Source organism: Pseudonaja textilis, chromosome 5 (assembly GCF_049901715.1).
Source record: "Pseudonaja textilis isolate UNSWEBS1 chromosome 5, rPseTex1.2, whole genome shotgun sequence".
Lineage (NCBI taxonomy): Eukaryota > Metazoa > Chordata > Lepidosauria > Squamata > Elapidae > Pseudonaja > Pseudonaja textilis.
Genome location: NC_141994.1, coordinates 22,918,663 through 22,942,944, shown reverse-complemented (window position 1 = coordinate 22,942,944; position 24,282 = coordinate 22,918,663). Strand labels below are relative to the sequence as shown.

At 43.0% G+C, this 24,282-nt stretch overlaps 1 protein-coding gene and 2 long non-coding RNA genes across 12 annotated transcripts in view; 1 reads left to right on the top strand and 2 right to left on the bottom strand.

The window, feature by feature from the left end:
• KMT2E (lysine methyltransferase 2E (inactive)) overlaps positions 1 to 5,347 on the bottom strand; it is a 55,666-nt gene extending 50,319 nt beyond the window's left edge. For 3 of the 10 annotated variants that reach the window (XM_087935525.1, XM_087935528.1, XM_087935531.1), the window contains exon 1: positions 4,948 to 5,347. The gene's annotated coding sequence lies outside the window, so the exon portion shown is untranslated. The remainder of the gene's footprint in view (positions 1 to 4,947) is intronic. The other 7 variants (XM_087935527.1, XM_026701585.2, XM_087935530.1 and 4 more) reach the window with 4 other exon arrangements.
• Positions 5,348 to 5,733: 386 nt separating this feature from the next.
• Positions 5,734 to 22,826, top strand: LOC148125561 (uncharacterized). The gene is made up of 2 exons (XR_015743968.1): positions 5,734 to 21,666; positions 22,210 to 22,826. It is a non-coding gene; the product is annotated as an uncharacterized LOC148125561 (long non-coding RNA).
• Positions 19,487 to 19,675, bottom strand: LOC148125562 (uncharacterized). Its single transcript, XR_015743969.1, has 2 exons — positions 19,555 to 19,675; positions 19,487 to 19,519 (listed from the first exon to the last, which is right to left on the bottom strand). It is a non-coding gene; the product is annotated as an uncharacterized LOC148125562 (long non-coding RNA).
• Positions 22,827 to 24,282: the final 1,456 nt, after the last annotated feature.

Below are 24,282 nucleotides of genomic sequence, written 5' to 3'. Positions count from 1 at the left end.
ATATAAAAAGGATTGATAGAAAAATCTGCAAATGAGATTAATTTTAAAATCAATTAAATCAAAATCCTTAAAAGTGATCAGTCTCAAAGATATTGGGACTCACAACTAATTGAAGTTGACACCCTACTGAGAAGGTACCTTGTGAAAACTGCCAGTGTTGCATAGCACAATAAACTATGTTTTCTATTACATATTTGGTAGCCAGAGCAAAAATTATTGTGCATTAACTATATTATAAATTATACAGAAATTCTATTGGGATGTTTTGTTATGTTCCATTCTATGGCTCTTTTCATTAACAGAACAGAATGGAATATAGCATCTGAAATATCACTATTCTGTATTTTTTTTCTTACCTTGAACTACAAAAATTCATTTGGTATAGCTTAGATTTATTCTGGTGTAGGAGTAGACAAATTTCAATCTTGAAGATCAATATTAAAAAAAAAAAACTAAACTCTACAGGGGAAAACAATTGGCATTAATCCAAAACAGGAGACCTCTGGGTATTTTCACTACCAGAATTAAAATCAGAGTAGTAGTTACACATTATAAATCCACTTTATTTTCCTACAAAATAGTTTCAGTAACCTATTTGGGGAAGGGGTGAACCTTTATGTTGTTCTTATTGTCAAACAATGGGGAATTGGAAGCCCTTGCCAATCCACTCTAAATTACCTAGAGATCTACCAGTACATCCCAAGGCATTTTGTATCCTATAATTAGTATCAGAAAACCTTCTAATATAATCTATTACTTTCCAATTAGTGTATTAGAAAGCATACTACTGATTTAAACTTATTCATTCCTGTATTTCCTAATTCTTTGGCTCAGTACTTGAATTCTAGAATTTAAACTAGGCTCAAGCACTTGAATATTTTGGGGCTTACCACATACTTTAATGTAATTTGGGGTACTAAAATGTGTCGCAATTCAAATAATTATATATACAGTCTTTAGTCTAGCCGGAATAAAGACATAATTCCTTTAAATGCAAGTTTTTGGTGAGATCTGGGCCGTATTCTTATATTTTCATTTCCACAGTTTGAAAAAAAATTAAATATTTTATGATGGACTATTATTATAATTTTACAGTTCTATACCTGGTAATAAGCTTCACTGAACAGTACAGGACTTGGTTTTGAATAGACTCTGGAAATTAGGACTATTCCTGAATATCCATATATGGAAATAATGTGTACCATGTAATAATTTATTAAATCCCATTATGTCCTACATTGTGTTAAAAATACAACAAGATCCAAGGAATCAATCATATTTCAGGATGACTGTTATTATTCAAGAGTTTTAGTTTCTTAATTTTTGCCCTATATATATAGCCAAATAATTTCAGAAATTATTTTATAAACATTCTTATTTTAGGCCTCATTGTTTATCTTCATACATTAGGAAAAGCACTCCATTATCCTTTATTTTGTTTTCTTCTTGAAAAATAATGTTACTATGATGTATTACTCACCATCATAATTGTCAAGATCTGCCTACAGAGCATCTCCACTAAGAACAGATGATTGCCATGCAATCAGTGAAATGGAAGGGCAAGAACAGTATTTTTAAGACAGTATTTTGAATTTGCTGAATCTATAGCAAAATTGTCATTTACATTGCAATTCTATTTATTTTAAAGCAAGTCCAGGAAATTCAAGATGCTTATTCCTTAATAAACATACACAGGGTCATACTTGTTGTTTACAATTCTATGAACAGAGAATATCCTGTAGAAGGAAGTGTCTTATTTCAAACTAAGGATACATAGGTTTGGGATGCTGGATTAATAATTTTTCAGAAATTATTTTGGCAGTTTAAAGCCTATTACTAGGGAATGCAAGATTGTCAGAAGAGAGCAATGTAGAACAAAGGCTTTAAGATGGTTTCATTTCTATATAAAAGACTGAACTGACAGATGGGTTTCTGTACAATCTAGAATTCTACTCATAGCTTCCTTAAGCAAATTAAACAGAAATCATAGAGTTGCTGTCAGAAGCCAATGAGCTCAAACCAGAAAGTCACTATAAATTTTCTTTTGCAATCACATTTGGACCAAATATTAGCAATGAAATTAAGACAATCAATTTTTAGGCATGAATAAAATTCACTAATTATAAATTATGACCAAAATGAAGATATCGTTACCAAATCAATACTTTTATTAAGAAACTGTCACAATCTTTACACGATTCTTGGGAATAATGTTCCGAAATTATGTATGTTCCGAAGGATGCAAAAATAAATAATTAAAATATGAAATTTTCATCTGTAAAAATTAGTATTTATGGACAATACATTACATGCTATAGGCCTCAAAATATACTGAAGCATACATGATCAGCCTTCTAAATACCCTTTTCTTTGTCATTTGCCTAGAAAAAAAGCAAGCATTAATATTAAGTAGTATTAGCATTATATTAGTAAACTGGATAAAATGTTTTCCTAAAGTAGTACTGTATTTCGCTACTAATTTCAAGAGATTTCAACTTCCAGTTTAAACCTCAAACTACAATGAATTTAAATAGCACAATAAAAGAAGAATAAAGGGAACTCAAAGTTCCCTATACTTTTCTTCATAAGTCCTTCAAAAGATTAGGAAAATATCTTTCTGATAGGGATGATGGAGAGAAGCTAAGCAGCTTGCTAATTATTTGTCTTTTGCATTAATCACTAATTGGTCAATGTTAATTAATAACTTAAGTATAATTGTCACACAAAAAATGAATTTCAGAAGGGGGGGGGAGAAACTGGAAATATTAAATATATTTAAATCCAAAAGGAGAGTAGCACCAGTTTAAATCTATGTAATTAACCAGAGGGAGGGAAACAGGGAACACTGGAATATTTTGTCCTGTAATAAGATACTATTAATAGATTTGTAGTGTGTGTGTGTGTGTGTGTGTGTGTGTGTGTGTGTGTGTGTGTGTGTGTGTGTGTGTGTGTGTGTGTGTGTGTGTGTGTGTGTGTGTGCGCGCGCACACACACACACACACACACACACAGAGTCCCATCCTCATTTCAATAGGAGCACCAAGTTAAAATAATTGGCTCTCCCCTCAGCCTTATTTTTTCGACGTGTGGAGAGGAGACGGGCCCCACACGAATCTAGCAACTTGTCCACCATTTTAAAAATAAAAAGTGGAAAGATTAATATGGCAATACATCTGAACTCAGTTCACACACACGCACCCACACACATTCTCTCTCTCTCTTTCTCTTGCTCTCTCTCACACAAACACACAGGAAAACCGCAAGCGGCTTCAAGGGACCCTTCTTTCCCGTCCTTCCTTCTCTGAGGAAGATTGTTCTGGGCTCATTCGCCTTTCCCACAAAATAGCCAATAAAATTAATCAAGCGGAACAGCAGCAGCAGCATCTTTTCCCACCGTAGTAAGTAATAATAATAATAAAAAGGCGACCCAGTGAGGGGTTATTATTTTTCTTGTCCACGATCTGACGGAAGCCCCTCCTCCCCCCTTTAAATCCGTTTTTAAAGATTTTTAATTTATTTAATCCAGGCACCACAACGAAGCAGCCCTTATAAAACGTTGCTGCAGACAAAACGCGCTGCATGGGGTGTGGAGGGACCCGAGCTGATTAGATTACCACAACATCAGCCTTGGGGCCGCCATTTTTAGAATCTCTTAAAAGGACAAAAGAGGGGGGGTGGGTTGAAAAAAACGTACAATTATTGACGCCGTTTTTATTTATTATTATTATTTCGTGGTGATGGTGGTGGTGATGGTCGTTATTTATTTTAACCCCGAGTCGCTGAGAAGCGCGCCCTCCGACCCTTCTTCCCCCCCCCCCGCTTCCTCACCCGCTCTTTGGCGGGCCCCGCTTTATCCGCTCGGATCTCGGTGTGTGTGGGGAGTCTTCTCTCCCCGTTAAGCGGGGGGCGCCTCGGTCTATGACGGGCAACCGAAACAAACTGAGGTGAAGAGGCAGTCGGGGGTTTGCAGCAACCGCTTGCTCGGGAGACACCCCCCCACCCTTCCGGGCGAAGGACTCTTGAGGAGACCGGGACTTCGGGCGACCGTTTGCTTCTCTACCCCCACACCCCACCCCGGGTCTGCAGCAGGAGCGACCCCTCTCCCCTCAGCACTTCCCCGGGCAAGAGGCTTCTTCTCATCCTCCCCGTCGTCCTCTTTCTTCTCCCCCGCGCCCTTCCTCCAGAAAGGGAAGAGCGGTCGTTCGCCCGCGCCCGGAGGCGGCTATAAATAAAAAAAAGGCTCGTCCGCCCGTCCGCCCGCCTCTTTAACGAAGCGAAGACGGGCTCGCCTTGCCAAGCCAAGTCCCGAGAACTGTTTGGCCCAGAGAGCGGAGGATGATTCGTTAGGCCCCCTCTGTCCGGACCGGAGAAAAAGGGGCAGGTTTGAGGGGGAGACGGACGGACGACGAAGAACAGCCGCCCTTCCCCTCACAAAAGTCGGCGTTCAGGGGTTGTTTCCGAGCCTGTCAGAAAAGACCCCCCGCTTAATCCCTCGGAGAGGGGGTTCCCCCTGCGGCCCCGCCGTCAGCCTCTTTCCTTCCCCCCTCCCCAAAATATGAAGATGAAGCCCGGTGTGATAAAACTGCCATGAAGGACAAACCCTCCGCCGCTTTACAATAAAACGCGCCATATTCACAAGACGGGAGCGACTCCCCCTCGGCTGTTTAAAAGGTGACACCGTCTCCCCCCCGCCCTTTCTCTCTCTCTCTCTCACACACACACACACACACTTTACGAGGAGGCAAAAGCCAGTTTAATTATAAAAATAACATAAAGGGTCCCACAGACGGACGCGCCCCCCACCCCCGGAGGGCGGCGATACTCCGCCGCTGCTGCTGCCCTTCGGGGAAAGAAGAGGCGCTCCCTCTGCCTCTCTCAACCCTCCCCCCGCATCCCCGGGCATGACAACCGCACCATAACAAATAGCGGCGGTGGCCCCGAACTCACCTGGAATGATCACCGGCCAGGCAGCGGCACCCCGACCCGAGCCCCTGGCTTGGCCCCGCCACCACAATGCAACCGTCCCGCTGCGGAGTTCCCGCGGGTAAGAGAGAGCTAGCGAGCGAGGCTGCGGGGAAAGGAGGAGGAGGGTCGAAGGCAACTACCCCCCGAACGGGCTGGCTGGCTTGGCTGCACAGGGCCCCGCTGCGAACCGCTTCGGACCTCTGGACCACCCCTTGGTTGCCCCCCGTGCCGCCTCCGCCGCCGCTGCTGCTCTGGCTCCCGTGTCTCCCTCCTCGCAGCCGCCTACGCTCCTTCCGATGTCACTGCCTCTCTCTCTCTCTCTCTCTCTCGCTCGCTCTCTCTCTCTCTCTCTCTCTCCGGGAAAATGGCGTCGCCTCTCCCCCCGCCGCACGGGTTCGCCCACCCCGCCTGGCAGGGGCAGGGTTACCAGGGCGAAGCCAAACAGCCGCCATTTTCCTTGTGGGCTGCGGCTGGCAGGGGCTGCCCTTTGAAGGCGAGCCCCGGCCGGGCTGTGGATGGGTCCGTGGAGAAGGAAAAGGGGGGTGGGGGGCGACGAGAGTCTCGCCGGTGTGTGTGCGTTTGTGTGTGTTGAGGGAAGAGCTCCCCCCCACGCTCGCTATCTGAAAAGCAAAGAGGCAGAAGCCGGAGGGGAGAGAAAATGGGGGGGGGGGAGTAGAAGAGGAAACGGAGGGGCAGACTATTTATTGTAAAGAGCCGCTTTGTTTGGGTTGCGTTGGTGGTCGGTGGGGTGGGGGGAGGAACGGGGCGACAGCGCTATCTTTAGCTTCGCTCAGCCGGCGTGAATCCCGGGTGAGGGATGGAAGGAGGCCTGATTGGCTGGCGAAAGTGTCACTGGAGGAGCCGAGAACGCGCCGATCCCCGACCCTCGCTGAGCGCCTTTCTTCCTCAAACCGGGGACCGCTCGCTCTTGCAAGGCGCCGGGGACTTTGCGTCCCGCTCCCTCTGAGTCAGGCGGGCGGGGGAGGGCAAACTGTCGGGATCGAGGAAGACGCACCGAGCTTCTCTTCAAGGGGTTATTGGGGGAGGGGAGAGAGCAACAGACAGAAAGAGCTCCTTTGGGGCATACGACGCGGGGCTAGGCTCGGAGCCTGACACCTCTCGGCGTCCGGCCCAGAAGGAGCCTCCGTCTTTGCGGCTGCGGAGCTCGGGAGGGGAGGCGGGCTGGGGTTTCATTCGACGCCCACCAGGGGCTGAGTGAGCCTCCTTTCAGTGCGCAAACTCGGGGCGCCAGATAAAAGCCGGAGCTGGCGGCTCCGCTGCTGCTTTGATGGAGCCGGGAGAACCGAGGGGAGGAAGGAGAAGGGCAGGCTAGAGTAGCTCATTTCCCCGTCGGAGCAGCAGAAACAGGAGGAAGCGGCGGGAGAGGCTTTGCTGGCTGCCCGGCCGGGACCCAGAGGCGGCGGCTGTAATAGGGCGCTGGGTACGCAAGAGGGGGGTGAAAGAAGGGCGGGCGACTAAATGTCTTGTAAGTGTATATATGGATGTTTTTTGGCCCCCTTTGTCTGGTCCCGCTGGTTATTTTTTTTTCTTTTTTTCTTCGTTTGTCTGGCGGGGAGGGGGGAGCGTGTCTTTCTCAGCACGAAATGGCGTCTTGTGCGGCGACAGCGTCGGGGGAGCGTGTGGCGTTTGTAACTTTCCTCCCTGCCCTTCCCGCCGCCTCTTTCCTGCCGGGCTTTTTCTCCGCAGCGAACCGCGGCGAGCAACCCTCAGTCAAGGGGCGGGGCCCGAGAAAGAGGGGGGGGGTAGCAGGAAGAGCGGGAGCCAATCGGCTGTAAGGACGCCCCGAAGAGGCGCGTCCCGATTGGCAAATACTGACATCATCCTGCAGCAGGGGCAGACGCCTCCGCTTGAGTAAGGCTGAGGGGGAAGAAGGGGCGGGGCTGGGGGGGGTTTGGCTGGCGCAAAGGGAAAGAAGAAAACGGGCGCCATGACAGCAGGGAGGGGAAGCGGAGCGGTGCCGGGGCAGAAGCGGCTAGGTCGGCCGCGGACGGTTTTCATTCCCCCACTTTCCCCACACCAATTCCGTTCCTTTTGCGGGTGGGGAAGGAGAACGGAGGGGCGTCTGTGCAGCGGCGGCTTTTCGAGCAGTTAGCTGTAACTGCGTCAATTCAAGATGGCGGAGCGCCTCCCTGGAGGGGCGCTGCTGCACGTCGGCCGGAGGTCATGTGACGAGGAGGTTGCATTCTTCCGACGGCTCTGGCTGGCGGCGCCCCAGCTCGCTCCGGAAAAGGCGGCGCCGGCGGAGAGCTTGGCTGGGCTCTCCCCTTTCAAGGCGGTGGAGCGACAGAGCCTTTGTCGTCGTCCTCCCCCCACCTTCCTCCCCGGCCCTTTTTAGCGTGCGCGTCTGTGCCGAGCAACCGCCGCCTCCCCCTCTGCTGAGCGTCGCTACGGTGCGTCGAGGAAACGGCTGCTCCTCCCCTCCCCCCCGTGCGTCCGCTCGAGCCCTTCTGCGAGGGAAAATTCCGCGGCGGGAGGAGCGATCCACCTTCGTGACAGCCCGCCCGGCTGGAAGGGAGTTGCCGGCTGGAAGAGCCAAAGCCTGGGTTGGTGGGAGGCTGTTGCAAAGGGTCGTAGGAGCAATTTTATCGTTGAAAGAGGTCTTTGGAAAGAAAAAAGCGGGTCAAAGATGGTGCCCTTTCTGTTAATGCTGGGAATTGCATTCTCCGATCTTGGTCCGTTTTCGCTCAGGAAAAAGGGGGGGAAATCTATATTTTCCCCTCTCCCGTTTTTAATGAATTCGTTGCATCGGAAAAACAGGCCATGCCACAGCTCGGGTCGGAGATTGAAGCAAGAAATCAGTAGCTCCCATCTCAGACCTGTGCGTGTACCAAAGGGCCTTTGGTGGTTTTGCAAGAGGACCCGAAAGGAAATTGGCTGCAGAACAAAACAAAATCCAATTTTGTGTTGCCTGGTTGTAGGATGGAGAAATTGGTTTCCTTTGTTGTTGTGAAAGTCGTGCTTCGTGGATTTGCTTTTCCAACTTGTATGACTGTATGCAGAAAGAAGAGTTTGGTTTTGACTAACTTGTTTTTGGAGGAATCTTTTGAAGGGTCTAAAAGTAGCAAGCTTTATGTAATATCGAAAGTAGCTGGTGGTGTGTGGCGTTTGACTGTTGAAGTACACTTGTTTTTAGCCTTATGGTTAATCTTTCCTACTTAGCCTAACTCTACAGGAACACTTAATCTTTTTAAAAAACTAATTAAATGGCATCTAAACATTAAAAAATATTAAGCAAATGACCATTATGCACATTATGACCAATATTAGAGGCTGGTGACTTAAAATTCTGTTTAATCTCCATCTTAACTTTTAGTTTAATTGTTGCTGTTATCATAAATTAAAATATATATAAAAAATTGGAACAGCAGTTGGTTAACTGGACTTTCATTCTACTGTATTATAGGAAATAGAAAGTGCATGGTTGAGCTGCATAACTCCCCGTGCAAACAAGCTTCTTGTCCAATTAGTAGCTTCCATTTGGTTGTTTTGAACCTATCAAATTTGTATACTTTGATATTTGACAAGATCACTAGCCATAGTCCTGCTGTTGCTTTTATTAATATATTGATGATACGGCCTAATGGCTAATCAATAAAATGTTATTTATATTGCATTATAGAAATGCTTTCCATAAAGTCATGTTTGTGGAAAATAAGCTTGCATGGAAAAAAAAATACAGGTAGGCCAGGGTTGTATTGGCTATCAGTTATTCTGCTAGTCAGCCAAGAGGGAAAAACAATCGAGTTAAAATCATTTCACCCTTTTGTACCCCAAAATACACAATAGCTTGAGCTGACCTATGGCAATTCATTAAAAAAAAACATAGTAAACTTGTTTTGTTTCATGATCTCTGAAGCTTCAATAACAACAGACAGTTTGCTTTTAAAGCAAAACTACAAAATATACAATTCATGGACTTCAGAGTACCGCATCAAAACAAACTACTAGATCTAAGCTTGCTATGTGTTTGTGTTGAAACAGTTACCTTTATAAGGTTCCTGAAATCAGTCTGTTACTCCCTTATAGACCGAAAAGATAATCTAAAGTAAAAAGATAAAGACGCTTGCCTACCTAGCTGTTTGTTTTGGTGTAGGAGAGTTTTTGCTATGATTAACATATTGAATATGTCTGATGGATAACATTCATGATACTCCAGGAGTTCCGATACTGAATGGCTCAAGGTTGGCCTTCCATCCTTCAGAGGTCGGTAAAACAAGGACATAGATCCATGATGGTGAACCTATGACACGTGTGCCACAGGTGGCAGGCAGAGCCATTTGTGTAGGCACGTGAGCCCCAGCCAAACTTACCTGCCCATGCGTGTGCCTCTCTTCAGCCATAGGGGGCTGAAAAACGGGCCTTCTGGAAGTGCTGAAACGGGCCCGTTTTCAGGCTCCAGAGGTTTCCCTCAAGCCTCTGGGAGGGTGAAAATGGCATCCCCCAGGCTCTAGAGGCTGAAAATCAGCACTTCTGTTATTTCCGGAAGGCCTGTTTTTCGGCCTCCCAAGGCTGCAGAGGCTTTCCTTGAGCCTTCAGGAGGGTGAAAATTGCCTTAAACAGGGCAAAAATCAGCTGGGAGGTACACGCATGCACAGTGCAGGTAAGGGGGCGGGGTGCATTGCGTTGTGGGTGCCAGCGTGCACTCTTTCAGCACACCACAACAAAAAGGTTCGCCATCACTGACCGAGATAGTTGGGGGCAAGAGGCTGGCTGTGAATCACTAAGGGCCGTAAAGCACTGTGAAGCAAAACATAAGTCTAAGGGCTCTTGCTATCATGCCATTGTTAATTCTTAACAGGTATCTCTCTAGTTTCTGAAGTGCATTTGTTTGGTGTAGGTCAGTGGTGTCAAACTATTTCCTTGAGGGCCGCATCAGCATTGTGTTGACCTTAGCGGGGTGGGCATGGCCAGCTGGATGTCGCAGGGGGCGGGGGGGCGCCTGAGCGCTCTGTCAGAAAACAGCCCTCCCGAGCACCATTTCCACTGGCAGAGGCACCATGGGCCAGGCCTTTGCTGTTTCCAGGGTGGCCCTAGGCCACATCTAAGCACCCCGTGGGTAGGATCCAGCCCTCCCAGGCCTTGAGTTTGACACCCCTGGTGTAGGGGTAAGGACTGCTTTTAGGAATAGCAGCCTCCCGTATTGCTAAAACATTTTTATGTATTACTTCGTTGGCCCAGTTTGGTTTTTACCAGCAATGGCCCAAATCCTGCAGTAGGACCAGTGCAGTTCTCAACTTATGACTACATTTTTAACACCGGTTCAAAGTTACAAAGGCGCTGAAAAAAGTGACTGATGGCCGTTTTTCACATGGCCACTGCAGCATCCCCCACAGTCAGCTGACCAGAATTTGGAGGCTTGGCGAGTGACTCGTCTTTCCGATGGTTGCAGCGTCTCTGGAATCATGTGATCACACTTGGCCATCTGACAAGCAGAGACAATGGGGAAGCGGGATTCAGTGAACAGCCAGGTTGCTAACCTTTTCAGCAGTGATTTGCTTAGCAGCTGGGGCAAGAAAGGTTCTAAAATGGGGGCAAAATGCACTTAACATCTGCAACAAATTTTGGGCCTCAGTTAAGTCGAGGATCACCTGTACAATGGGCAATGTTATGTTTCCAGAAGTGGTGTTGGGATTGTTTTGTTGCTCTGGTATGGCAATAGCACTTATACTTATAGACTGCTTTATAGTGCTTTACAGCTCTCTCTAAGTGATTTACAGAGTCGGCCTCTTTTCCCCAGCAATCTGGGTCCTCATTTGACACACCTCGGAAGGATGGAAGGCGGAGTCAACCTTGAGCCTGGTGGGATTTGAACTGCCAAATTGTAGGCAGCAGGCTACAGAAGTACCTTGTAGTACTGCACTCTAACCACTGCACCACAGAGGCTTATGGAAGGCCTAATGCCCCATATTTTTTTTTGTTGAGATTTTTCCAGCCAGGGCAGATCCTGGCCCTTTATAAAACCTTTGTAACAACTGCCTATCTACCCATATCTGCCCTTTTGGCTGTCCTGCATTCCACTTGTCACCTGCCTATCCCTATGGAGCGGCCGTTGATTGGGCATGTTTTTGTCAGTGGGAGGAAGCAGATCGCATAGGTCAGTTGTGGGCAAGCAGGGTGCAGGAGGCATAGGCAGTGGTACCGATAGTCCCTTGACCTAACCGCAGTTCTTTTAGTAGCCATCCAAACTTACAACAGCACAGGAAAAAAAAGTGACTTATAACCGCTTTTCACAGTTAACTACTGTTGGCATCATCTCCAAGGTCATGTGATCAAAATTGTAGATGCTTGGCAACTGGTTCCTGGGGTCACGTGATCCCCTTTTGCGACCTTCTGATGAGCAAAATCAATGGGGAAGCTAGATTCACTTAACAACCGTGTTGGTAATTTAATAACTGCAGTGCTTCACTTAATGACTGTCTTGCTTCGCAACAGAAATTTTGGACTCAGTTGTGGTTGTAGTTTGAGGATTAGCAGTAGTGGAGTTCAGGGCAGCCAAAAGGGCAGAGACAGGTAGATAAAGAGTGGCGGGCGGGGGGGCAGTTGAAGCATAAGCTAGCGTAGCAGGGCAGGAGAAATGTGAGGTCCTTGCTTAATGACTACAAGCAGGACTAATGTTGCTAGCTAGGTTGTTTTTCCTAACCATCGCTTCCCCTGGCAATGGAAATCCTACCCCCAACTAGGATCTTTAAACTATTTGTAATAGTCCTTTGTCCGCATTGTCAGGTGCAATAATACAATAATAACTTGACCCTGTAATAGTAATCAGTTTACATGGGTTTCTAACAGTTACTGCTGCATTTTTATAGCCACCTTATTAAAAGTTTGATAAAGTTCAGTTTGTTTCTTACTTACATACACATACTTTTTTATAAGGACCATACTATGGATTTGGAGGCACACCGAACCACCCAAGGAGATTATATGGAAATTCTTTCCAGATGTTCCTCATCTGTAGCAGTCGGGTGAGATGTATAGTAGAACTCTTCAGAAGTGCTATGTTGACTTTGAAATACTAAATCTGGGGCTCTGGCAAAACCAATTTAAAAAAGCCTAGTGCCTCCTTGAAAACTAACACAAAAGGAGTATTGCGTAACTTTTAGAGGTCACAGTCCATTGCATCAGAAGTCTGGAATATAGGCAGAAAGAAAATATAAATACATAGGCACTTGGTTGTTTAGAGAGACAAACGGTAAATATAGAGAGGAGAGGCAGAATTAACTAATGAAATTTAACTATGAACAAAGCCACAATTGAGTATGCTACGTGCTTTTGTGAAATGCTGGCTAAAACATTTATGCTTCGTTCTATAAGGCACAGAATTAACTATGATTCTCTCTCTTTCTCTCTCTCCACACACACACACAGAGAGAGACATAAATGTGCCAGGCTTTTGGTTTCAAACCGTTTTGCATGTATAACATTGTTAGTGACTTTGAAGGTAAGGAATATCATGCAACGCAGTAGGAGATGTGAAACTCGCTGATGAAGACATGGAATGTTCTGGAGTTTTCTAGAGCATTTCGTCATTCACATGGCTGTATTTTGACAATTTCTGGAAGTAAATCCTCCAAAGGAGACACAGCGCTCTGGATGAAACCCACCTGTTGGAGGTTCACGACTGCTTCTGGTTCACAGGATTTACTTTCAATTGGAACTGTCCTGGGAACTGCATGATTAGCAGAACGTTCTGGAATTTTCCAAAATATTTCATTCCCAAGTCAGTGAAATTCTGCCTATCCCTCTGAAGGAAGTCACAGTTTCTTCCTACAGTCATGGCCCAGAGTTAACTTGATTGCTTAGAACAGCCAGCAAACAGACTGTTGTGCATGATTGTCTTTTGGCTTAGAACTGGTGACAAGAAAAAGGCATGTTGAATGAACTGCATATTTGCCAGATGGTGTGAATACTTTTCTTCTCGACTATTTTATAACACGGGACTAAAACAGATTCTAGAGTTCTGCCTTAACAGAATTTTAAAATAGTGGAGGGACCTGGAATATTCTCTACCTTGGAGAATATGGAGACTGGTGGAAAATTTCCAGCTTCTCGTTCTTTCGATAAATCGACTATACAGTTGCAGATGAGGCGTATCCCTTGTAGTGATCCATACTTTGAGGAAAACTACAAATTGGTGAGTAAAGTAGTAATCGGAAAAAGATTTTTCGTTTATAGTCCAGAGCCAGGCAAGAACAGTGGTTCTCAAAACTGCAGTGCACTGCGCCTCTTTGGATTCACTTGGAGCAGCTGTTTGCCTCCCCCCCCCAAAAAAATTGTAAACTAGTGATTCACTGAAGCGTTCAAGTGATAATACAAGCAGCAACATCCAGACTAAAATTTAGAAAGCTTTACAGTGCTGAGTAGAGCTGTGATCACACACAAGCAACCCCAGAAGAAATGTGTGAATAGAAAACACTGCCAATATTTATAAAAGGCATTTCATTGGGTTACAGAACTGTTCATCCCTAGTCTTACTAGCACTCAGATTTCTGCAGAAAAACATTCTTCCATCAGTTTTAAAATGGAGGGAGAGAGGATCTCGGAAAATTATACAAAAACAAAATGTTTCCAGAAATGTAGTCCAAGTGGTCTGAAAATCCTCTTTAAAAAATAATTGGCAACATATGTCAGCAATCTCAGTCTAGAGATCGAGGGCAGATTTGATTTATCAGTGTTATACGTGTAATTCTGGATATTTATTCTTTCCAAACGTTGGCTATTGGTCAAGAACACATGCAGCAATCTTATTTAACACTGGATTTACCCAAATAGTTTGGATAAACCCAAGCAGGTTATGTACTGAATCCTATCCCTATCAGGAAGGCTGTGAAACTGGTGTTTATTAAACAGTTTTTTCATCAGGCCACCTTCCCACTTTTAAAAATTAAGGGGAGGGGAGAGATGATACGCTGGTTTCAAAACCAAGTTTAAACTGAACCTGAATTCCATGAATTTTCGGAGGAAATACCTTGAGAGCTAGCACAGCTAACGAGTCATTGGTATAATTGTATTGGCCATTTTTGCACATATGTGTGTTCCTTCAGAATTGAGTGTCATAAGTAAATAAAAACAGCTATAGGGAATGGCGGGCAAAAGATTGTTGTTAAAGAAGAATATTTGTAGTTCAGAGTTGAAATGTGAGATCCCAGAGCTCTCTGAGCTTCATTGCTTTCTTGCAGACGTTTCATTACCAAACTAGATAACATGATCAATGCACTTAGCTTGAGCAGAAATCATGGATGCCTGATACTGCAGTTGCTGCTTATTTAATAGTTGATAAATTGGGCGGGACTTCCTGGTTGCATGAAGAATCCAAGATTTGTGTGTAATACACAGTCTTATCAACTGCGTTTTTAAAAACTCATTTTTAATTCATTTAACTTCAGTGGGCACAAGTGGCATTATTACCGTTTCCTTAGTTTTGCTTCAATTGGCAATTGAGAAGATTTAACATCAGTTGTTGGATTCAGAATTTGACATGCCTCGTGATGGCGAACAATGTTTGGCAACACAGAGAATGTTGTAAAAAGAGGATTTTTTTGTAAATTGGGAAGAGGCAGATCCAGTTTTGTCAGTTTCAAAATAGCTCTGGTTCCTGTTCTTCGTTATACGGGCTCCCAATTTCATATAGAATAAAGAATTATCTTGTTTCTTGAAATAAACGATTCTCCTTCTGCTTTGCCATCATAGAACTCCAGGGAGAAATAATACAGAGTTTGTAGCCCTGTAAAATATGTACCTGTTTTCCCATTTTGTGTCATTTTTTTTTCTTCTTTTTTCTAAAGATCTGGGAAGCTTTCCGCTTTTTTCTGGATATTAAAATTCAGCTGCATCTCTCTGTTGCCAAATTCTTAATTGACTGTCACTGGGTTGTTATTCTGTATGATTTCCTTCAATCTTAAAGGTAGGTCATTGATTCGTAGGGGATAAGGAGGGGGAGGTGTGACATGACAGCTCAACGTGAAGCTGCCACAGTTCTGATAGCTTGTCTTGAACAAATAACTTCGTGTAAAGACGAATGACATTTTATTTTGGCCTTCTGGGTATCATGTTTCTGACAAATTGGTTTAAAAAAGCAGCTGGAAGTGTATTTTCTCATGCAAATGAAGGTTTGCGATTTCTCTGGTCTTTCTAATAAAGGCTTGATCTGAATTTCAGCATTTCCTCTTTCGTAGTGTCTGAGAAGTGATCGTAAGTTACTTTTTTCAATGCCATAACTTTGAATGGTCATTAAACGAATGTTTGTAGGTTAAAGACTATTTGCAATTATCAGTAAAGTAAGCTTCTCAGTATCACCTCTGAACCCAGGAAATGGCTACATGGGCCATGCAAGACTCACATCTAACCCTCACCTATGCAATGTGTAGGCCTCCTATTTTAAAACAAATGTCAATCTCCCATAAAATCCAAAGACTTGTAAGATTTCAGAGGAAAATAGTGATACGATGACTCCTTAGGATTTCAGCCATTTTAATGTGTTATGTTTGGTGCTTAAGTTCTGTGGGAAGCTGTTAATTTCTCAGTAGCTAGGGAGGTGTCGCTTTAATTCACAGGATATTCCAACCTGCAGATCTAAATTGATGTATTGTTGAGGCATGATCGGCCTTGATAAGATTGCCAAACCCCTATTTAAAACTAAGTGTAGATTAAAATCGGGGCAGCACGGTAGCTTAGCACAGGAGTTACCAACCTTTTGGACCTCAGAGACCACCAAACTCATAATTTTAAATCCCGCAGACCAGAGACCCTAGGAAAATCCCCCAAAAAATCTGCAGGAAAATCTTCTCGTCCCATTTTCCTACCAATCCATCGTTCTTTATTTGGAATCGCAGGATGCCATTTCCAGCTCCATTCTCGGAGGGAGAGACTTTTGGCTTCATGCAAGGAAAGCAGCAGAAACAACAGAAGTCGGTCTTTCTCTTCCCCAAACTCCGCCAGAGATGAGTCTTTGTGAGACTTGTCGCACTGGTGCAGCCTCTTGGAGCAGGAGGCCTTGCAGAGTCCCAAAGACTCATTTCTGGCAGAGTTTGGAGGAGAGAAAGAAAGACTTTTGCTGCTTTCCTTGTGTGCAGCCAAAAGCAGAGGAAGAAAGAAGCAGAAAGAAGCAGCCCAGGGGCCAGTGGGGCAAGTCCCCCCCTCCCGTCACTACCTCATGTTGTTCACAATACAAGACATGCAAGCCTCGTGTTCTAGTGAGCCATGTGGGCAGCACAGCCTTGTGTTCCCGCGCAGCCTGGATTAATTGCTTTTGAGGGTGACATTTCTCGCGGAACACCATTGGTCCCCGGCCCACTGGTTGGTGACCACTGGCTTAGCGGCTAAAACGCTGGGCTTGCCAGCTGGAAAGTCAGCAGCCCAGGATCAAAAACCAGGAATCGTGCAACATCCTCGCTCTGTTTCCTGCCAACCTGTTGCCTTTCCCTGAAAATAAGACCCAAATGGAAAATAAGCCCCAGCATGATTTTTTTCAGGATGTTCATAATATAAGCACTACCCCCAAAATAAACCCCCAGTTAAGATCATCAGCCAGATGCATGCATTTAGTACCCGTAAGACCTAACCGGAACTTTAATCCCAAATGCGTCTTTTGGAGCAAAAAAATAATACTAAGACCCGGTCTTATTTTCTGGGAAACACAGTAGCAGTTCAAAAGTGTGCAGATGCAAGTGGACAAATAGGTACCACTTTGGTGGGAAGGTAATCTTGTTCTGTGATGTCATACTGACCACATGACTCTGGAAAAGTCTTCGGACAACGTTGGATCAATGGTCTTGAAAGGGCGATGAGCACCAACCCCTAAAGTCGGCAACAAGTGGAGTAAAAATCCACAAGGACTCCTTACCTTTTCCTAGATTAAAGTGGGGTTAGATTTGGGGTATTTGGTGCAAGGTTGAAAAAGCTTTTCCATAGATCAAGTTCCTTGCTAAATCCAGTTGATCATCCCCAGCAAAAAAAAAAAAAAGTAACAGCATGACTTAAAGCAGTAGAAGTATCTCCATAGCGACAAGAGTCTTGACAACAAACAGAAGCAAAGCTTCAGTTGGGGAAGCTATAGAGCAGCTGACGGGGTTTTTAAAATAGTCCTTTGCCAGTGAAGACCACAACTATGTGATATTAGTAGGCAATACTATATCCTGCTAACTTCCTATCTCTTGCTTGGTTTCTTCACAAGTGCGCAATGAGCTATTATTCTAAAAATGGCTGTTTGTCAAGATGTAATTGGGAAATTCTTCCTGGTCTGTATAACAGATTTTGGCCAGAGAGAGAGAAAAAAAGACTTTTTCGGTCCCAACTTTTTACTCATTGTTACCCAGACGTCCTCTTGGGGGAAGAGAAAACAAAACAAAACTGTTGTTAGATTTGTTTATTTTATTTTCCGCCAGCAAGTTGGGGCCCTTAAAGCAATGATGTATCTTTGCATGACCTTAAACAAATTGCTCTGAAGTAAATCACCCGGGCGAGGTAGTCCCAAGTTTACATAAAATGGCAACAAAAGCCACAAAAGGAGAAGAAAGCAGGGAGAATTTAACGCAGAAATTTATGTTTTTGCTTCCTTTTGTGAAATAAGGAAGTGAATTAAGCAAGTGAGTTGCCGTTTTTGTGAAAGCAAATGGCAGGTAATCCTCGACTTACAACCTCTGTTTCATTTTGGTCACCGTTCGAAGTTACAATGCACTGAAAAAGTGACTTACGACCGGTTCTCATTCTTACGGCCGTCGCCACATCCCCATGGTCACATGATTGACATTTGGCACTTGGCAACCAGCATGTCTTTACGACAGGGTCATGTGGTCACCATTTTGCAGGCTTCTCTGCCGGCAGTTCACTTAGGAACTGCAGCGATTTGCTTTTAACAGGGCATAAAATGGGGCACAACTTACCTAATAATGGTCTTGCTCAGCCGTGGAAATGTTGGGCTCAATTATCCTAATTGAAACTTGTAATGAACAGCTTTCATTACAAGTTGCTGTAGGTAATGAAAGTTGCTCATTCTATTACATTCCATTGGCTCGTTAACCTATACAGGTAGTCCTCAACTTACCTTGGTTCCTTTAGTGACCTCTCAAAGTCAACAGCACTGAAAAAAGTGACTTATGATCGCTTTTCACACTTGAAGCATCCCCATCGTCACGTGATCAAAATTTGGGTGCTTGGCAACTGACTTCTTTACAACAATTGCCGTGTCCCAGGGTTATGGGATCCAAGCAGAGTCAATACGAAAGCCAGATTCACTTAACTGTGTGACTATTATTGTACTTTATTAATTTATTTCATTCTTTTTGTTAATTTTTATTGGGCTTTTTTTTTTTTACATTTTAAATAAGGTTTTGCATTCTGTAAGCCACCTTGAGTCGCCATGGGCGAATAGGCGGCAATATAAATTCAATAAATAAATAAAATAAAAACTAACTTAAGAGCTGCAGTGGTTCACTTAACACCCGTGGCATAAAATGTGGTGGGGTGGGGGGACTCTGTGTCTCACTCAGCAACAGGGATTTTGGGCTCAATTGTGGTTGTAAGTCCAGGACTACCTGTAGTATTAATTTCCTTTCTGTAAAGCAGGAAACAAATGACAGTGGTTACTGGTTAGCGTTGACATCTGGACTTTGAGACACTGAGGCTACTGACGTCATTGGCAAGTGGTGGAAAAGCTACTTCACTTACAATCCGGAAAGATGTATAAAATTCCTACTTGATTAGTTAATTCTTTGACTTCATCTTAATTCAGACCAGTGCCTCAGTGCCTACTATTCTGTTAACGCTTTCATGATTTATCTCGTCCTGGGTTTAGAAAGCTGGAATATACATTATAATATTTTCAAAACATTTTATTGAAAGTAGCCCCTTTGTAGCTGAAAGTCTTTATAAACAGCCCTGCACTTAAGCTTGTAGTATCACAGTGTTGTATTGGGAGGGAATTGCCAATTGATTTGCAGTATTGATCTTCTGTTCCTTGCCACTCTCTCTGCATGCAGGATCTTGCCGCTTTCCTGTCCATTCATCCAGATCAATTTCCTTCGATGTAAGCTAGAGTTCCTGCTGCAGGAAATACGGAAAGGGCTCACAAGTCATTTTTTCAGTGCCACTGTAACATTAGCAAATATCACTTGGACTCACATACCACTTCACCGTGCTTTGCAGCCCTATCTAAGCGGTTTACAGAGTCCGCCTCTTGCCCCCAACAGTCCTCATTTTACCCACCTGGGAAGGATGGAAGGCTGAGTCAACCTTGAGCCTGGTGACATTCAAACTGCCTAATTGCAGTCAGCCGGCAGTCAGCAGAAGTAGCTTGCAGTACTGCACTCTTAACCATTGCGCTACCATGGCTTTGAATGGTCACTAAATGAATTGTAAGTCGAGGGCTTACCTGTATATGGTTATTAAAATAATGGAATGAATTATATGCTAATCTTGTGTAAAAATGCCAAACACGGCTCTCTTTACCCCAGAACCTCTTCACTCTGTTACAATTATTACTGTGCAAGTTGCTGCTTTTTAAAAAAAAAAATGTCTCTTTGAACTTGAACTCATGTAACTTGAATTACATGTAATTACATGAACTTGAATTACATGTAATTTCTTTGGAAGTGAGATTTAAGTGGTTTGTCATCACCTTCATGTGATTCCCCCCCCCCTTAATTACTGACCTACACTTCTGGCATTCTGTGGAAGTGTCCACCCTCCGAATAGTAAATCAGGCCCAACCCTGTTTATCTCCTGAGGTTGATTTAAGTTGGCCAGATCTTACCACTAACGGCCAGCAGATATTGCTCGGTTGTTGTCCTTTCTTAATGTGCTGTTTCTGAACGATGGACTTTTGGAGTGATTTATTTGATCTGCATTCTTTTTTTTATTAGAGACAATGGATTAAATACATTTATAAGAGATTTGGAAGGTGTTTGCAGACTTTCTCTCTGTTAAATGCAATAACAGACTGTTGACAGGATTTTGAAGATTGGGGTTACCTGTTCCACTTTTTATTTTTAAGTGAATAGAGAGTAGGTTGACTAGATGCATAGACAATAGATTTCCATATTGGTGACATCTTTTAATGCTAGATAATATTTTGGGTAAATATAAATGGGAAAGTTTAACTATTTGTAGACCTGTTACACAAGGCTGGGGAGGATGTATCAGATATATTTTTCAGCATTCAACCAAGGCGGTCATTTTATGTTTAATGTTCATATTATATTTTATGCGCATTTTTATTACTGGGTGTTTTTTTTTGTTTTGATGTTTTGTTTGTAATTGATTTTTTTTCTGTCTATTTTGTATTTTAACTTTGGAGATAAAAATAAAAACTTTACTAAAAAAAATAAGAGTGATTTGACATAACATCTGCTTTTAAAAAAAAACAGAACAATTGGAGCCACGGAAATATTCTGCTTCCATTAAAACCCCAAAATCTTGTCCTTCGTGTAACTGGTTTTCCACACTATTAATTAAATATGGACTTGCTTGAACTAAATACATGTAGACATGTGTTTTCCCTTTGTATGCCATAAAACTGATTAAAATTGTGTATATACTGGCTATTCATTGAAGAGAGGTTTTGAGACAGGTTACACAAGCTCTTGAGATAGCCTGCCACCAAAACAGCTGACAGGAATACCTATTGTTCTGGTCTGCTTTGCTGCCTTCTAATCTGATTTCTCAAAAGGCTGGGTGGAAAATGTAATAATTGAAAAGGCATTTTGGCACTTCCTGGAGGGGAACAGCCCTGTGTGAACAAACAGAGCATTTTACAGCTTAAAGATGCAGATCTACATAAGAGAAAACAAACTGCAAATAACTGCTAGTAAAATTGAAAGACTTAGCTGACTTTTTTTAAACAATTTTTTTTTTGACAAGCACACAGTTTAGGTGTATGCTTTTGATAGGACTACAGGCTTTTAGGTATGCCTATCCAGCATAATTTAAAGATGAATTCATAAATAAATATGATAATGAGGCTTATTATTCCTACACTGTATTCCTTCCAAAGCACGGTCCTCTTTCTAAATTAGCTTTGGTGGTAGTTTTGATAAAACACTTCTTTGCTGTACTCTTAACTCGCAGGAAGAGAGGAGATAGTGCAGCAAAAAATCTGGCATGCATCTTCCTCAAATTATTGAAAATTTCCTAAAATTGGACAACAGAATGTCCTTGGTGAATTCTTTCTTTCTTTCTTTCTCTGATAGGCAGACCACTTTGATTTTCTGCAAAATCTTAACGTTTCTTTCTTTAGAAAATGGATGAAAACCAGAGAGTTTCATCAAAGCAGAAAAAAAACACAACATTCAGACAAGTTAATTTTCAACCAGTTGTTCTCTCCACACGCCGGGAGTATACATTTATTTATTCCAAGGTTACGATAACAATTGGCTGGATTGACCGGGGATGATGGGACTCCTGATCCAATCCTCCTCAAGGCCATGAACGCTTCCTCTGCAATTCTAAGGCAGAATTGTGACTTTCACGGGGTTAATGATTCTCTTGCCAAGCAGGAAGTGGTGACTATTAGTAACTAATTCAACAATATTTACGTCAGGGCAAATAAAAAGATCATAAAAAAACCCTGCCATAAACCCGTTTCCATTTTTAAAAAAAACATGTTTTGCTTTGTTTTAGAAACGTGGAAACGAACGATCCAGACATTAATGGGGAATTCTATTCACAATCTGCCCCCTTGAAGTACAGGTACTCCTCAACTTAACAGTTCATTTAGTGACCGATTCAAGTTAGCCCTGAAAAAAAGTGACGTGTGGCCATTCTTCACATTTATGACCGTGGTCACGTGATCAAAATTCAGGCGCTTGCCAACCGGTTCATACGTACGGCCCTTGCTGTGTCCCAGGGTCACGCAATCCCCTTTTGCGGCCTTCGGGGAAGCCAGATAGGTTGAACCAACCGTTTAACTAATTTCACAACTTGGCAAAGGTGGCAAGAAAAGCTGTAAAATTCCCTTTGATCCAATGTTTTTTCTTTCTCATTTTAAACTTTCCAGTCTGAATCATAACACAGATTCAAAAGGAGACTTGCTCCCTCTCATCCCAGCTGTCTGATTCATGGTTTTTGAATGTATTACCTCCATTCAGCCGTGTTTACAGATTGCCAAACTCTGAATAATTTCTCCTTTCCTCACTTAGCGTTATTGGATCCACCCCTTTTTAAAATTTTCCCTGTGCCAGGCGAGCAAAAGGGGAGTCAAATTTCCGGCCTCCTCACTTGCATCTCTTAAAGTCTCTGTTTAGTGATGCCAGCTGTCCAACCTACGAAGTTGGCGCAAGAGAATTCTGGCTCAAACTGACAGCTCACAATCCTGAAAGCTGTACAACTTGTCCTCGATTTAGAAACAGCTCATTTAGTGACCATTCAGAGTTACAACAGCCACCGGGAAAAGGGACTTCCTGCCATTTTTCACACTTTAATGACCGTTGCAGCATCCCTGCGGTCATGTGATCAAAATTCAGATGCTTGCATCTAATTGGCAATGGGGGAGGGGGGGACTTTTTTGAAATGTTCAAATTGAGATGGAGTTTTTGAAATGATGAAATAAGAATATGCGATGAAATTGGCAAACCTGACAGATAAAAAAGCATAATGCACAATGCAGATAGGAGAATTATTTAAAATTGAAATAGGTTAAGAAATGAACTGAAAATATATAAGTTTGAGGAAAGTACTTGAGAAAATTAATAGAAAATATGTGAAGTAATGATAAGATATGAAACTAAATGTGAAAGAGGAGTATGCAATCAAGGTCATGTTTGTATGGAAATGGGAAAACCTGGAATCATGCTGTTCACTAAAAAAGATGTTTTTCAAATGTGAAAAAATAAAACGTTTTAAAAAATCCAGATACTTGCCAACTGACTTGTCTTTGTGATGGCTGCCATGGCCCTTTTGGGATCTCCTTTTGCGACCCCCTGACGAGCAAAGTCAATGGGGGGAAGCCAGATTCACTTAACAACAGTGTTACTAAGTGGACAGTGGCAGTGATTCACTTAAATGTGGCAAGAAAAGTCATAAAATAGGGCAAAAACTCACTTAACAAATCTCACTTGGCAACATAAATTCTGGGCTGAATTGTCGTAAGTCAAGGACCAGCTGTCCTAACTCAACAACTGCAGTGATTCACTTAACAAAAGAAGTCGTAAAACGGGGCAAAATTCATTCAACCGTCTGACTTTGCCACAAAGGGTTTGATTTGTGGTTTTGGGATCGATTTTGGTGGTTAATTGAAAATTACCTGTATAATATTTTCCGTGTTCTACACTGAGGAATGAGGTGAGGATCTCCTGCCAACACTAGTCACAGCAGAATAACACAAGCAAGGATAATGCTGTTTTGTGGAAGCTAATAAGATGGAAAAGAAAATATTCCGGAAGCTTGATGTGGCAGGGCAATTTATCCAAAAGAGCGTGTTTGCGAGTGAAATTCATAGATGGGCACAGATTTAATTTTTTGATGCTGAAAATGTTTGATGCCCTCTAGTGGTCTTTTCTGATTCAGAGACTGTATCATTTTTCTCTTAGAAAAGCAAACAAACTGTTCTTAACGCTTTGGGAGAGAACAAATATATTTTTTATCCCATTAAATGTTGGCAAATGTTTTAATTTGGGGTGTTGCAAGTGTATATTAGCAAACAGATCAGGGCAGGTGCCCTTTTAAAGCTCCTGAAAGTGAATAATTAGATTGTTGAAAAATAAATTTATTAACAGAAATGTATATACCCCACCAAAGACAAAACAGTCTGCTGGAATTCTGGGTAGCAAGGCAGTAAAAGGAATTTTAAGATACTAAAGCAGTGGTAGGGAACTACAGCCCTTTTATGACTTGTGCACTTCAACTCCCAGAATTCCAGGAATTCTGGGAGTTGAAGTCCACAAGTCATAAAGGCCATAGTTTCCCACCTTTGTATAATGAAACTTGGAGCTTATATTTAGTTGGGAGTTAAAATATGATCAGCCCTCATTTACCTCCATTTTGTGTCCTTTTAACCTTGTTTTAAGAGTTACGGTTATGCCATTAACGGTTTCAATGCACATCAAATATCATGTTAAAAATCTGCATTCTGTATCTCAATGCTCTTTCTCTATAAAATCAAAATACCATTCACACATCACAAAATCTCCAGAACCATAAAACCTACAAACTTGAAATTTGGCACGTATGTTCCTCTTGGCTTCTAGGTGTTCACTAAGAAAGGATTTTTTGAAAAGACCATCAGAGCATTTAAAGTATTTCCTATATTATTATTATTAACACGCTCTGATGCTAAGGAGTTCTACTCCCCCTCCCCACCTGAAAAGA